This window comes from Ipomoea triloba, chromosome 8 (genome assembly GCF_003576645.1).
Source record: "Ipomoea triloba cultivar NCNSP0323 chromosome 8, ASM357664v1".
NCBI classification, from domain to species: domain Eukaryota; kingdom Viridiplantae; phylum Streptophyta; class Magnoliopsida; order Solanales; family Convolvulaceae; genus Ipomoea; species Ipomoea triloba.
This window is the reverse complement of record NC_044923.1, coordinates 20646399-20660905: the sequence shown is the minus strand read 5'-3', so window position 1 is coordinate 20660905 and position 14507 is coordinate 20646399. Positions and strand designations below refer to the sequence as shown.

The window sequence follows — 14507 nt, the reverse complement described above, 5'->3', positions numbered from 1 at the left end:
CATGGGGGGATCTATTCGATCAAATGCACTTGTGCGAGGTGGATCGACAACCATGGGTACCCGAGGTCGTTCTGACACACTCAAACGGGATAAAGCTAGTCGCCTAGCAGGTTCTGATCTCGACGGTTGCACGCCTCCCGATCTCCTTTTCGACTGCGCACGTCGTAGCCTTGGGGCCGTCGGCGTGGCAACCTCTACCGTACTGGGCTGAGGAGGAGCTTGCACCGGGAGGACCTGGACAGGCGGGTACATTGGCTACATTGGCAGAAATGGATAGGTCTGAGCATAGAATATCGGTGAATTAGGCCACCACTGCATCCTCGGGTCCATTGGATACATCGGGTATTGGTAAGGGACCGGTCCGACCAGCATCTGAAAAGGGTTGTCTTGCTGAATGACATTCACCGGTTCTGGCGGCGGGACCCCTGCCATGTTGTTAGGCTCCATTCGGGAGCTTAGACGAGATCGTAAATCTTGACTCTCCACCTCCTGCTCGTTGAAGTAATCTATGTATGGATACATGCACAGACCGGCAAATGTTGTAGTCTGCTTTTACTGCCCGGTCTCCATGGACGGCGCCAAAATGATATTGATAAATACGGAGGCAATACGGAGACAAGAATATAGCGTGAAAAGGTGTGTTATTATAAGGGCGTAAATCTGAAGTGAAATACAGGCAGTGGGCTAACAAAGCTCCGAGGTAATAAGGCTGATCTGTCTCCTGGTTTTCAAAAGTCCCCTCTCTCCTCCATTAATGCGGTTTTTATAGGCGCAGAAGGGGACAAGTTCCGCTCCCTCGGCATGACGAACACGTGTCACTCATGTAGCGGACCGACCTTTAGGCGATAAAGCTATCGTACACGTGGCGACCATGACTTGACCCCTGATAGCTATTGACACGATCGGTAGGTCGAAAATGAAGAAGGGATCCACCGACCCCTCTCTACACCTCATAGGAAAGCTCACGGGTTCGGATCTCCACAACCAACTTGTCGACCCTCACGGGTCGGATCGGGTCGGGTCCTAGGAACCATTTGTTCCTTGAGGAGGTCTATACGGTTCATCGTACCCGTTCTCATACCAAGAGGATATTTCCTATCAATGATAATTATGAAAATTTAAAATTATGACAATAGTGAAGATGTTCAAGCTGATCCATAACTCTGCTTTTTCTTGAGAATCTCATTCTTCAAGATTGCATCGTTACAAAATGAAAGATTTCTTATGCTTACAACCAAAATGTTGCAATATAATTGGAATTATATCACCAAACACACCATTCAACCTTTGAATGGAAAGATATGGTGGAAGTGAGATATCACACATGCTACAAAGTCCACTGCAAAAGTATTGCCAACACACTTTGAAAAACATTGATATCAACACACACCTATACCAACTGCAATTTCAACCACACTCAAAAGCAAAACACCTTGCAAATTCCATAGCAAAAATACTACCACCAAACACACCTCAAAAGACACTAGCATTACCCTGCAAAACTTACGCCAGAAAATGAGTAAAAACAAAGTCAATACCACTCAAATGGCAATGCCCAAAACACTGTATATATAATTGCACATTGATTTGCCTCAACTTCATATCAGTTTCACAATCTTCTTTACCAGCATTGTGCGCTCTGTTCATACATTAATAATGTTGTTCTTTTGATCTTAATGAATATCCATGAAATTAAAGCATAGGTAGTAATAAACTATAGAAGCAAAGGGGGTTTATAAAGGTGAATCAGAAGAGGAAGTTAAAAGCAAACCTATTCTACGAATAACATTAATAACAATGAAACTGGGAAGTCCATAAGTTTGGGCAGTGAAACAAATACAAATTCAAACATTAATGTTAGTTCAAATACATACATTCCAAAAACTAATGAGCAACATTGCTAAAAACACTGTGTAAGTGCACATTAATTGTCAAATACATACATTCCAAAAACCACTCAGCAACAGTTTTTTTGTGCATGCCATTGTAACCTCAAGCTACCAATGATTATGTGTTCAACTTATTTTATTTAAAATTTGATGGATTTAATTGGAACGTCATAGCTGAGCCTTGATTAGCTGAGGCCGAGCACTAGGCTCGGCCCTGGGGCTGGTTGGGTTCGCGTTATTCTGCTCCATCTGATCTGTTTGTTTTGGACATGTCTCCAATATATCCATCAAAATTCATTTTTGATTTTCTAGAGAATGCTAGACCAATGATAGGTTTCCGATGCTCTCTAAGTACGATCAATTCCTATATATAAAATTAATTAAATCAATACATGTTAAATTAGGACAATGAGTCAATGCATTTTGTGAGTAGGACAATGACCAAATGGATTTAGTATTCCTTAATGACTGCGTTTACTTCATCTCTCCACACAAATTTGATATACTTTGTATACTCTCCAACCAAGTTCACCAAGCAAGCTACACTGGCCAATCTGACCACCACACAAAGGCTAAGGTCTGGCCCAGGTCTTATTGGGCATGTCAGTTCAATATTCGCATCGGGCTCCTAGATTCATGGAACAGTGATAAAGATGCAGGAAAGGCAGATTATAATGCATAGATCAAGTATGCAACATGAATATCTTCTTTCTCTAGTAAAATCATGATATTTTTCCAGCTGATCAAGCTAAGGGCCAATTCAATTGGGAACAGAATTGAAGTATTTCATTCTATCCACCAAGCTAAGGACCAATGCCCGCTTTTCTATGATTTTTCTTTTTTAGGAATTAGTAACCAAGGGAAGGACATGACCACTTGGTTCAATTAGATGCCCCCACCAATTTTCCAATGCAATTAGAATAGATATACATAAATCCACTTACATGTTGGAGTATTTGATCATTTCATTCACAGAAATGTTGTAAGCAGAGAAGATTACATGCTAAGCACATCTTTACATGACAATTTAGCTAAATATTGTAACTGCACAAAATCATTAGATTAAGTATTAAGTTGTAGTATTCAACAAAAATTTCACAATTTTCACTCCTTACTCTTTGCTCATCAAATGACAAGATATCGCACACAAATCAATTCGTTTACAAGATTTCACACACAAATCAATTCCTTAAAAACGAATGTAAATTGTCAACAAACAATGTTGTGAATACAAAGCCAAAGTCCAAGGATTGGATGACCACTCCTTTTTATTTAACTCAAAACGACAACATTAATAAGAATAAAATCACATCGCCCCAAGCACGCTAGAGACCTTTGAACTAAAAGAAATGGTGGAAGATATTACACATGCTACAAGGTCCATTGAAAAAATACTACCGACACGCTTCAATAACACTGATATTAACACACAACGAACTATACCAACTGCAATTTCAACCACACTTGAGGGCACAACACCCTGCAAATTCCATAGCAAAAATACAGCCAACGTACTCCAAACAAGCATCAAAAGACACTAGCATTACCCTGCAAAATCGACACCACAAAATGAACAAAATCATTCCAATACCACCACTCAAATTGCAATGCCACTAGTAAAACACTTACCATGTCTCTGAATGTCCAGTAAAACCACTCATAAGCAACATTTCCAAAAACACCGTATGAATGCACATTTATTTGAATGAACTTTAGCTTCACAATCTTCATTAGCAAGATTTGGTTCACTTTGTTCTGCTTCCCCAGTACCTAGCTCAGGTTGAGTGACCACAGATCTCTCTTCAGGTTCGCAATCTTCATTATTAGGATTTGGTTCACTCTTTTCAGTTTGGCCACGTACACATAGCAGTGTTAATAAATAAATGTTGTAGTGTTTATGTTTTGGTTTCTATTACTCTTTTTATGTTTTCTTCAATTTTATTTTATACAATTTACTCTTGAAATATTTTTATTATATCATAGTAATTTATCTTAATCTCAAAGCAACTAATTCATACATTTGTAGGTTTTTTGTTAAAAACAAATTAAACTTTTAACAAATCTTTTAAGATTGGAAAAAGTTCATGCAAAACTAAAAGAGAGGAGTTCAATTAGAAACTATTTGTAGTAGTACAGAAAAAGCATGAGTTATAAGCCATCAAGGCAACCAATTACACTAACACAAGTTCAATTCCAATTTGACAAAACAATTATATTTAATAGTATAAGGGCAAAATTAACAATTATTTGCAAAAATTAGTATTTTTTATGCATGATGTGCAAAAATTGATGTCCAATCTTAGTACTCTATATTAAAATCTTAGATTTATTTAGATTTTAGATATTTATATTATTGTATAATAATAATAATAATAATAATAATAATAACAATAATAATAATAACAATAATAATACATAGACATTGTATACTGGAGTACTATATAACTTATTTCCTTATTATTACTATTACTATTGAAGAAGACTCGAACCTATATATGTACTTTTGTTTGGAAGGACCACAATAATACCATCAAACTACAAGGTATTTGACTGCTAACTAATAATTTCAATATGCCAGATTAGGTTTAATTTTTTAGAAGTCAAATAATATAGGTAGATATAATTGTCACCAAACATGTAGTACACAAACTTGATATTAAATTTTCAAATTTTAAATATTATTTACTATTTAGATAGGTATAATTGTCATACAATACAAAAAAAAAAATTAATTCTTTTTCTTTTTTCACTAATAAGCCTTTTATTGGTACACCTTAGATTGTTTTATAAGGATAATAAAAATTATAGTCTATTCTATCTAAAAGAAATTTCATACATAAATACACAAATGTGTGTATATGTATATATGTATCTTTGTGAATATAGAGTTTTAAATTTGTGAACATAGACTCGGGTCCATCTTGGTCCATAGCATAATTTGCCATAATACTCCTTAGCATCTAGTGTGCTTTGCATTAAAATATTTCCTAAAATGTATTACGAAATTGATATTTACGTATAAGAATATGTTTTTATTTTTGTTACTAGATAGGTGTTCATATAAAATATTAAAAAAGTAAAAAATACCTACCATTTAGAATTTCAATATGGACAGGAGGAGATATTCCCCACTTTCTTTGGGATTCCAATGGTTCAATCACTTTAACAGATCGATCTGTCAATCCAATTGCAAGTTGGTTGGGTACTGTGGATGCGCCGCAATTGCAACTGCATACACACTTTCGCTTCTGCAATAATATAACACAGATAAGTTAAACATTTTATTAAGGAAATGAATATTGTTCGGTAAACAACAACATAAATTTTTAAATAATTCTAGATTAAGGCTATGTTTGGCAAACCTAGCTGAAAAGGTAGCTGAAAGCTGAAAAGTAGCTGAAAACTGAAAAGCTATAAGCTCGAAGCTGAAATCTAAAGAGCTGTTATGCTTAAAAGTGTTTTGTAACATTAGCTTTTTGATAAGCTGATAAATGTAAAAAGACTAAAAAGGACATCTTCATACAATTTAAATAATTTTAAAATTAAATAGGTTTGTTTATATATTAAAATATAAAATAATGAAATCAATATATTTAAATAAAATATAAAGTAAGAACATATATTTGAAAATATATAAAGTAACAAAAATGTTTATAATTCATAAGATTAGTTCATACAAAAATTAATGTTCAAACACAAATGTCAAACTGAAATTACAACCAAACATAATGAAAATAAAATGTCAAAAGGGTTTTAATTGAGAGGGGTAAAGGATGTCATTTATTTAAAATAATAAGGATGAAGATGGAAAAAAGTTAAAAAGCTACTAGCTTATTTTTGAAAAGCTATCCCAAGTAGCGTTTCAAAATAAGCTCTTATTTTAAGCTACTAGCTTATTTTGAGAACATTACCAAACAGAGCTTATAGCTTATTAGTAGCTTAAAATAAGCTATAAGCTCCTAAATAAGCTCTGCCAAACAGAGCCTAAAGCTATGTTTGGCAAACCTAGCTGAAAAGGTAGCTGAAAGCTGAAAAGCTATAAGTTCGAAACTGAAATTTGAAGAGCTGTTAAGCTAGCTGTTATGTTTAAAAGTGTTTGGTAAAACTAGCTTTTTCATAAAATTTAAAAAGTTTTAAATTTAAATAGGTTTGTTTACATATTAAAATATAAAATAATAAAATCAATATATTTTAATAAAATATAAAGTAAGAACATATATTTGAAAACATATAAAGTAAAACAAAATGTTTATAATTCATAAAATTAGTTCATACAAAAATTAATGTTGAAACACAATGTCAAATTGAAATTACAATCAAACATATTGATGATATAAGGCCAAAAGGGTTTTAAATTGGGAGGGTAAAGGATGTTATTTATTTAAAATTATAAGGATAAAAAAGATGGAAAAAAGATAAGAAGCTACTAGCTTATTTTTGAAAAGCTACCTAAAGTAGCGTTTCAAAATAAGTTCTTATTTTAAGCTACTAGCTTATTTTAAAAACATTACCAAACAAAGCTTATAGCTTATTAGTAGCTTAAAATAAGCTATAAGCTCCTAAATAAGTTCTGCCAAACAAAGCCTTATTTAAAGTTGCCTCATTATCTAAAGTTCTTTGTTAATTTGTTGTGATTGGACTTTTATTTATCCCTCAATTGCCTTTAAGATATAAATTTAATCAATCTATCTCTTTTAATTTTTACAAATCTAGTATTAGTTTATATAATTGGTAAAAGTAATAAAATTCTCAACAATCTCTTTGAATCATCAATATTTCTAGATGTAAGAAGGTGCTCTTACCTATTGATTATTGAATATGACTTCATCAGATAAATAAGCTGATGGAGCAATTATGACATCTCGGTCTTAACCCATATGCATCAAACACTCCAATATTCCCATCTTCAAGAGATGCATATATTAGTTGGCAATTGCAAGAGTATGTAGAAGAATATATTGGTGCAGAGAAGGAACCATGTGGGATCCACTGAAACAACACATACTCCAAATTCAAACCCGGTATGGTGGTGTTCATTAGCCTATTTCAAAATTTGAGAAAACATGTTCTACCTGGTTTATGCGCTTCATCTTGGATGCATCATATATTGCCAATTGTGATTCATGTGTAACTAGTAAGTGGAGTTACGTTGGTCAACATGGAACATCACATGTGTGTTACCTGAAGATACTTCACCCGCAGACAACTTGATGCGAATTGATCTTCTCTTTATCCATATACGAGTGTTCCAGCTACAAAGCTAAAAAATAAAAATAAAAAAATAAAAAAATTGTAATCTTGGTTTCCAGTTAATTTTTTGTTAAAATAAATTTTGGTATGCAGAGTGAATAACATAGAAAACACAAATATTTGGTCAGTTTGTAACCTTCTTGAGGTTTCTACAAAATTCATAAATTTACAATAAAGAAGTTTGTTGTTACTATACGTCCCTACATGATTAGTCATCGACTCATGGGATGTTCCACTGTACTGCTAATTGAAGGGATCATGCCATACTTAGCTTGTTTATCATTCCTTTGCTAATCGACCTACATATGCTTCCCTGGGATTCAGCATCCGATGAAAACCAGAAATTTAAGGTCTGTAGAGAATGTTAGACCAGTGATAGGTTTCTGATGATGTTCTTCAAGTTCTTTTAATCCCTATATTTAAAAATCAATTAAACTAGTACATGTTAAATTATCATACGCATAACGCAATAAGATATGATATGTCACAGAGGACGTGACTTACCTCATCTATCCTATCATATATATATATATATATGTGTGTGTGTGTGTGTGGTTGTAACGACAAATTTTCAAACTTGAAAATAATAATAATAATAATAATAATAATAATAGTCTAATTAGTTTTTTTTTTAGTTTATGTTCTCCCTAGGCCTAACTTATAATTTAATTGCTTAAGCTTTAATTGGGCTTAGTCCTCCCTTGGGCCCAATAATAATTATATATCTTTAAGCTATAGAAGTCCAATGGGAAAGGGTCAACCACATTAGACTAGTCTTGAACCTTAATAGAGAAGAAAGGGAAAAGAAGAGGCATTTTCATCTTAATCTGCTCTTGACTTGCGTAGAAGGAGGAAAACAGAGAGGTTGTAGTTTCAGTGCTCAAGAATACAAGGTAAATAATTTAGATTTTGTTGTTAAAGAAGAAAAACCTAGCTTCCCTGTTAATGTTGCTGTGTAATTCAAAGCTTAAGATGGAAATTTGTGCTAGTGAAGAATCTGAATTGCTAAGTTTTAAAGTGGGTGTTTTGTGATTACTTTAGTAAGATGATGTACTAATTTATTAATTCATTTCCCTTACAAATCTATGCTTAATTACCCATATTATGGGCTGATTTTCTCCCTAATGAGCTCAATCTTCCTTGGTAAGTTTTTGGCAGTACTTGTTTCAAGAAGGGTAATAGAGGCTTTAGGCTCATTTATTTATATTTTTGAGTTGTTGCTTGGTGTTGGGAAAACATGATTATTTATAAATTACAAGAAGAATGTGTAAATATTTGGAATATTAGTAAGTTATAATGGTGTATGTATTTGATAGGTGACCGTGAAGGTTAGTGCGTAAAGGGATTTCTATGCTTAAAAGCTTACTAAGGTAAGGAAACTTGGTACTTACTTACTCATTGTAACTTATATACCATATCCTAAGTGATTGCAAAATATTGAAGCTATTCTTGAATATGGGCATGAGTTATATGGTAAAGTATTAATACATTACTAATGAAAAATTTGAGAACTTGATATATATGTTTTAAGGTTGATCATGGTGTGTATATATATATATATATATATATATATATTCAAGGGCATTAATCATATTGGTGGTCTAACCACCCTTGTCTTTGACTTGGAATGTTCCCTTGATTCCCCATTGGTGGTCTTGCCACCCTTGATTTGGAACATTCCCTTGATTTTAATTGGTAGAATTGCTACCCTTGATTAATGTAATTTTTCTAAATTGATCTTGGCTCGTACTATGAGTATAAAATAGTTCTCAAGTAAAACGGGGAGGTAGGTATGCAATATCTTTATTTTATTTATTTTATTTATGTTATTTAAGCATCGATCTATGATTTATGACTTGAAGGAGAACTCTAGAATTGATACGCATATGCGATAACATTGTATTTGAATGCTAAAGCTTTTAATATTCAATTTACTTTACATCTTATGTTATCTTATCTATTTGTGGTCCTCTTTATTCTCTATACTTGATTTGGTAGAGAAGTGTCATATGATTATTAAGCTTTTAAATTCACTCGTGTGTTTCATGTTTTCCGAATAGGTTGTTGATCGAGGTTAAGACAAGGGAGGTCACTTTTTTTGGGATTAAAGGCTCTAGGATATTAGTCTAGTGCCTTGTGTTAGATGGGGACTCCTTCTAATCGATCTTTTTGTGGAGATCAACCTCCATAGTGGGACCTTGGATTCCATGTTATAGATTTTAGACTATGTCTCTATGCTTAAATGTATATATTATACTTCCTATTAAGCAATATTTGGAAGAAGAAACTTTAAGATCAAGCAGTTGTTTAGGTTATCTTGTGGATGATATTTTGTTTAGCAGGCTTCGTATTATAGTTACTATTCTTTTTGTCTTACTAATACGGCCGGGTTACGCTATTATTTGGGGCGTGACAGATTTGGTATCAGAGCCTAGGTTTGAATTAGATTGTCTATCTACCCTTAGATTGACTCTTTAAAAAAAAAAAAATTTCTAAGCTTGTGAACAAAGTTATATTCTAACCTTGAATCTGTGGGTCATTTGTAAACCCTAGGTATTTGATGTGGTAAATGGTTATTAGCATTGTTTTTGTCATATTACTTTGTTTGTATGTCTTTCAGCAAGTTAGTCAATTCATGGATAGAGGTCGTGGAGGAACCTCGGGCGGGGGAAGAGGAAGGCAAGCAAGGCAATCGAGGGGTGGTCGAGTTGCTAGGCTAGTTCAAGGGACTACTCGAGATGTACCGGTTGATGAAGTTCCACCTTCGGGCATTCCTCTACCTCAAGTTACCCCTCAAGCTGCGCCTCAAACAACTACACCAGTTGATATTGCGGGCACATTTCAAGTGTTAGCTAACCTTTTGTAGCAACAAGCAACTAATAATCAAGCTTCCTACTTTGAAAGGTTTAGACGTGTAAACCCACCGACCTTCGATGGTGGACCAAATCCCTTGGTAGCAATTAGATGGATAAAAGAGGTGGAGAAATTGTTCGCAGCTATGCAGTACCCTCCAGAAATCAAATTGGGTGTAACCATACCATTACTTCAAGGAAATGAAGAGCATTGGTGGGGGGTTACAAGGGCATCATATCCAGATGGGGATCATATAACTTGGGAAGAATTCAAGAGGGTGTTTTATCGTAACTTTTTTCCAGATAGTGTAAGGAGGGTGTTAGAAAATGAATTCCTAAATTTGGTGCAAGGTGATATGACAGTCTTGGAATATGCCCATAAGTATATAGAACTAGGAGAGTTCTTTCCAATATATATGAGTAACGAGGAAACAAAGGCCAATAGGTTTGAAAATGGTTTGAGGTCAACAATCCGCAATCACATGTCATCTAATGTTTATCATAGCTATCAAGAAGTGTTCGATAGTGCCATAAAAGTTGAAGCAAGGTTGAATGAGTCTAAGGAGCAATGGTCTGACAAAAAAAGGGCAAGAGAAGCAATACAACAATATGGAAAGCCAAGGGGTATTGGAAATTTACCAAATAAGAAGACAGCTAAAGGACATGTTGTGCAGACCAAGGAGTGCAACTTCTGCCATCTTTATCATACCGGGGAGTGTCGCCGCAAGTCTGGGGCATGTTTTGAATGCGGTCAATTGGGACACAAAGTGAAAGATTGTCCAAGGAAAATGCATACTGAAGCAAGATCAACTCAACAAAAACCCAGGACTAATGCTCGTGTATTTGCTATGACTCAACAAGATGCTGATGTTGCCAACAATGTTGTTTCAGGTATATTACCCTTGAACTCTATAAATGCGTATGTCTTGTTTGACTCTGGTTCCTCACATTGCTTTGTGTCTAAGAGATTTGTGAAGTCTTTGAACCTAATAACGGAAAAATTATATGAACCCTTGTTTGTTAGCACCCCTATGAAGAAGATTGAAGTTGCGGATAGGTGGGTCAGAAATTGTATTCTTTTGCTTGAAGGGAGGGAAATGGTGGCAAATCTAGCTTTACTGGATATGCATGATTTTGATGTCATACTTGGGATGGACTGGCTATCCAAGAACCATGCTTTCATTGATTGCTCTAAGGGAAAAGTTATATTCCAGATTCCCGGGCAACAAGAATTTTGCATTCAAAATTGCAAAGAGAGAGGTGTTTTGGCCACTAAGATACCCCTACATATCATCTCAGCCATGAGCGCAAGAAGATCATTAAGGAAGGGATGCCAAGGGTTTATAGCTTATGTAATTCATGCACAAACCAAAGATGTGAAATTAGAAGACATCCCAGTGGTTAGTGATTTTCCTGATGTTTTTCCTGAGCAATTACCAGGAGTACCCCCTGATAGAGAAATAGAGTTTGAGATTGATTTGATCCCTGGAACAACTCCTAAATCCAAAATTCCATATAGGATGGCTCCAGCAGAGTTGCGGGAATTAAAGGTGCAATTGCAAGAGTTACTAGACATGAAATTTATCCGCCCTAGTGTCTCACCTTGGGGTGCACCAGTTTTGTTTGTTAAAAAGAAGGATGGGAGTTTTCGACTTTGCATNGTAGAACTTACAGTTGAGAAGATTCAATTAATAAGAGATAGGATTAAAGCTTCTCAAGATAGGCAGAAGAGTTGGGCTGATTTGAAGAGACGATGCTTGGAATTCAAAAGTGGAGATTTTGTGTATGTCAAAGTGTCTCCTACTAAGGGTGTGATGAGATTTGGAAAGCGCGGAAAATTAAGTCCTCGCTATGTGGGACCATTTGAAATTCTTGAAAGAGTTGGTGATTTGGCCTATAGGGTAGCACTTCCACCAGGGTTATCTAGTGTCCATAATGTCTTCCATGTATCTATGTTAAGGAAATATATTTCAGATCCAAGTCACATTTTGGACTATGAGCCACTACATGTCAGCGGTAACTTGTCCTACGCAGAAGTGCCTATTCGTATAATTGACAAGAAGGAACAAACCTTAAGACGACGTAAAATCCAGTGGGTCAAGATACAATGGTCTAATCACACACCAAGAGAAGCTACTTGGGAACGAGAAGAGATAATGAGAGAATGTTATCCTGAGCTCTTTGTTGGGGAAGGTATGTAAGTTTCGAGGACGAAACTTTCTTTAAGGGGTAGAGTATGTAACGACAAATTTTCAAACTTGAAAATAATAATAATAATAATAATAATAATAGTCTAATTAGTTTTTTTTTTAGTTTATGTTCTCCCTAGGCCTAACTTATAATTTAATTGCTTAAGCTTTAATTGGGCTTAGTCCTCCCTTGGGCCCAATAATAATTATATATCTTTAAGCTATAGAAGTCCAATGGGAAAGGGTCAACCACATTAGACTAGTCTTGAACCTTAATAGAGAAGAAAGGGAAAAGAAGAGGCATTTTCATCTTAATCTGCTCTTGACTTGCGTAGAAGGAGGAAAACAGAGAGGTTGTAGTTTCAGTGCTCAAGAATACAAGGTAAATAATTTAGATTTTGTTGTTAAAGAAGAAAAACCTAGCTTCCCTGTTAATGTTGCTGTGTAATTCAAAGCTTAAGATGGAAATTTGTGCTAGTGAAGAATCTGAATTGCTAAGTTTTAAAGTGGGTGTTTTGTGATTACTTTAGTAAGATGATGTACTAATTTATTAATTCATTTCCCTTACAAATCTATGCTTAATTACCCATATTATGGGCTGATTTTCTCCCTAATGAGCTCAATCTTCCTTGGTAAGTTTTTGGCAGTACTTGTTTCAAGAAGGGTAATAGAGGCTTTAGGCTCATTTATTTATATTTTTGAGTTGTTGCTTGGTGTTGGGAAAACATGATTATTTATAAATTACAAGAAGAATGTGTAAATATTTGGAATATTAGTAAGTTATAATGGTGTATGTATTTGATAGGTGACCGTGAAGGTTAGTGCGTAAAGGGATTTCTATGCTTAAAAGCTTACTAAGGTAAGGAAACTTGGTACTTACTTACTCATTGTAACTTATATACCATATCCTAAGTGATTGCAAAATATTGAAGCTATTCTTGAATATGGGCATGAGTTATATGGTAAAGTATTAATACATTACTAATGAAAAATTTGAGAACTTGATATATATGTTTTAAGGTTGATCATGGTGTGTATATATATATATATATATATATATATATTCAAGGGCATTAATCATATTGGTGGTCTAACCACCCTTGTCTTTGACTTGGAATGTTCCCTTGATTCCCCATTGGTGGTCTTGCCACCCTTGATTTGGAACATTCCCTTGATTTTAATTGGTAGAATTGCTACCCTTGATTAATGTAATTTTTCTAAATTGATCTTGGCTCGTACTATGAGTATAAAATAGTTCTCAAGTAAAACGGGGAGGTAGGTATGCAATATCTTTATTTTATTTATTTTATTTATGTTATTTAAGCATCGATCTATGATTTATGACTTGAAGGAGAACTCTAGAATTGATACGCATATGCGATAACATTGTATTTGAATGCTAAAGCTTTTAATATTCAATTTACTTTACATCTTATGTTATCTTATCTATTTGTGGTCCTCTTTATTCTCTATACTTGATTTGGTAGAGAAGTGTCATATGATTATTAAGCTTTTAAATTCACTCGTGTGTTTCATGTTTTCCGAATAGGTTGTTGATCGAGGTTAAGACAAGGGAGGTCACTTTTTTTGGGATTAAAGGCTCTAGGATATTAGTCTAGTGCCTTGTGTTAGATGGGGACTCCTTCTAATCGATCTTTTTGTGGAGATCAACCTCCATAGTGGGACCTTGGATTCCATGTTATAGATTTTAGACTATGTCTCTATGCTTAAATGTATATATTATACTTCCTATTAAGCAATATTTGGAAGAAGAAACTTTAAGATCAAGCAGTTGTTTAGGTTATCTTGTGGATGATATTTTGTTTAGCAGGCTTCGTATTATAGTTACTATTCTTTTTGTCTTACTAATACGGCCGGGTTACGCTATTATTTGGGGCGTGACAGTGGTTGATTTCTCCATACCAATTGCAATAATGTTATCATCATAAGGATCGAAAGCTAAGAAATTAAAGTTGATGCAGATGGCAACAACATGATTGTTTTCATCACCTACATCACATGTACATTATAGAAATCATGCACATGATCATTTATAAAGACAAATGCGATAATTAAGAGTTAAACTAGTTTGATCGATAGTCATACCTCACATGTCATGATGTTAAACAATGAAACTATTCCACCACCAGCTGACATAACATAAGCATTATTCTTGGAGAGGTCTATGCAAGTAACTCTTCCTCGAGCTTGACACCTGATTTTGGTTCATTGTTGAGCCATTCCCATAGTTTTTGAATACCATTTGAGCTAAGAGCCAAGATGCTAACACCAGAATTTGTATAAAGAAGTCAGGCAACCTTAACAAA

At 34.5% G+C, this 14507-nt stretch overlaps 2 long non-coding RNA genes across 2 annotated transcripts; both read left to right on the top strand.

The window, feature by feature from the left end:
- Positions 1-7966: 7966 nt before the first annotated feature.
- Positions 7967-9485, top strand: LOC116028098. The gene is made up of 3 exons (XR_004100058.1): positions 7967-8032; positions 8456-8509; positions 9200-9485. It is a non-coding gene; the product is annotated as an uncharacterized LOC116028098 (long non-coding RNA).
- A 3011-nt stretch (positions 9486-12496) lies between these two features.
- LOC116028106 lies at positions 12497-14013 on the top strand. The gene is made up of 3 exons (XR_004100060.1): positions 12497-12562; positions 12986-13039; positions 13730-14013. It is a non-coding gene; the product is annotated as an uncharacterized LOC116028106 (long non-coding RNA).
- Positions 14014-14507: the final 494 nt, after the last annotated feature.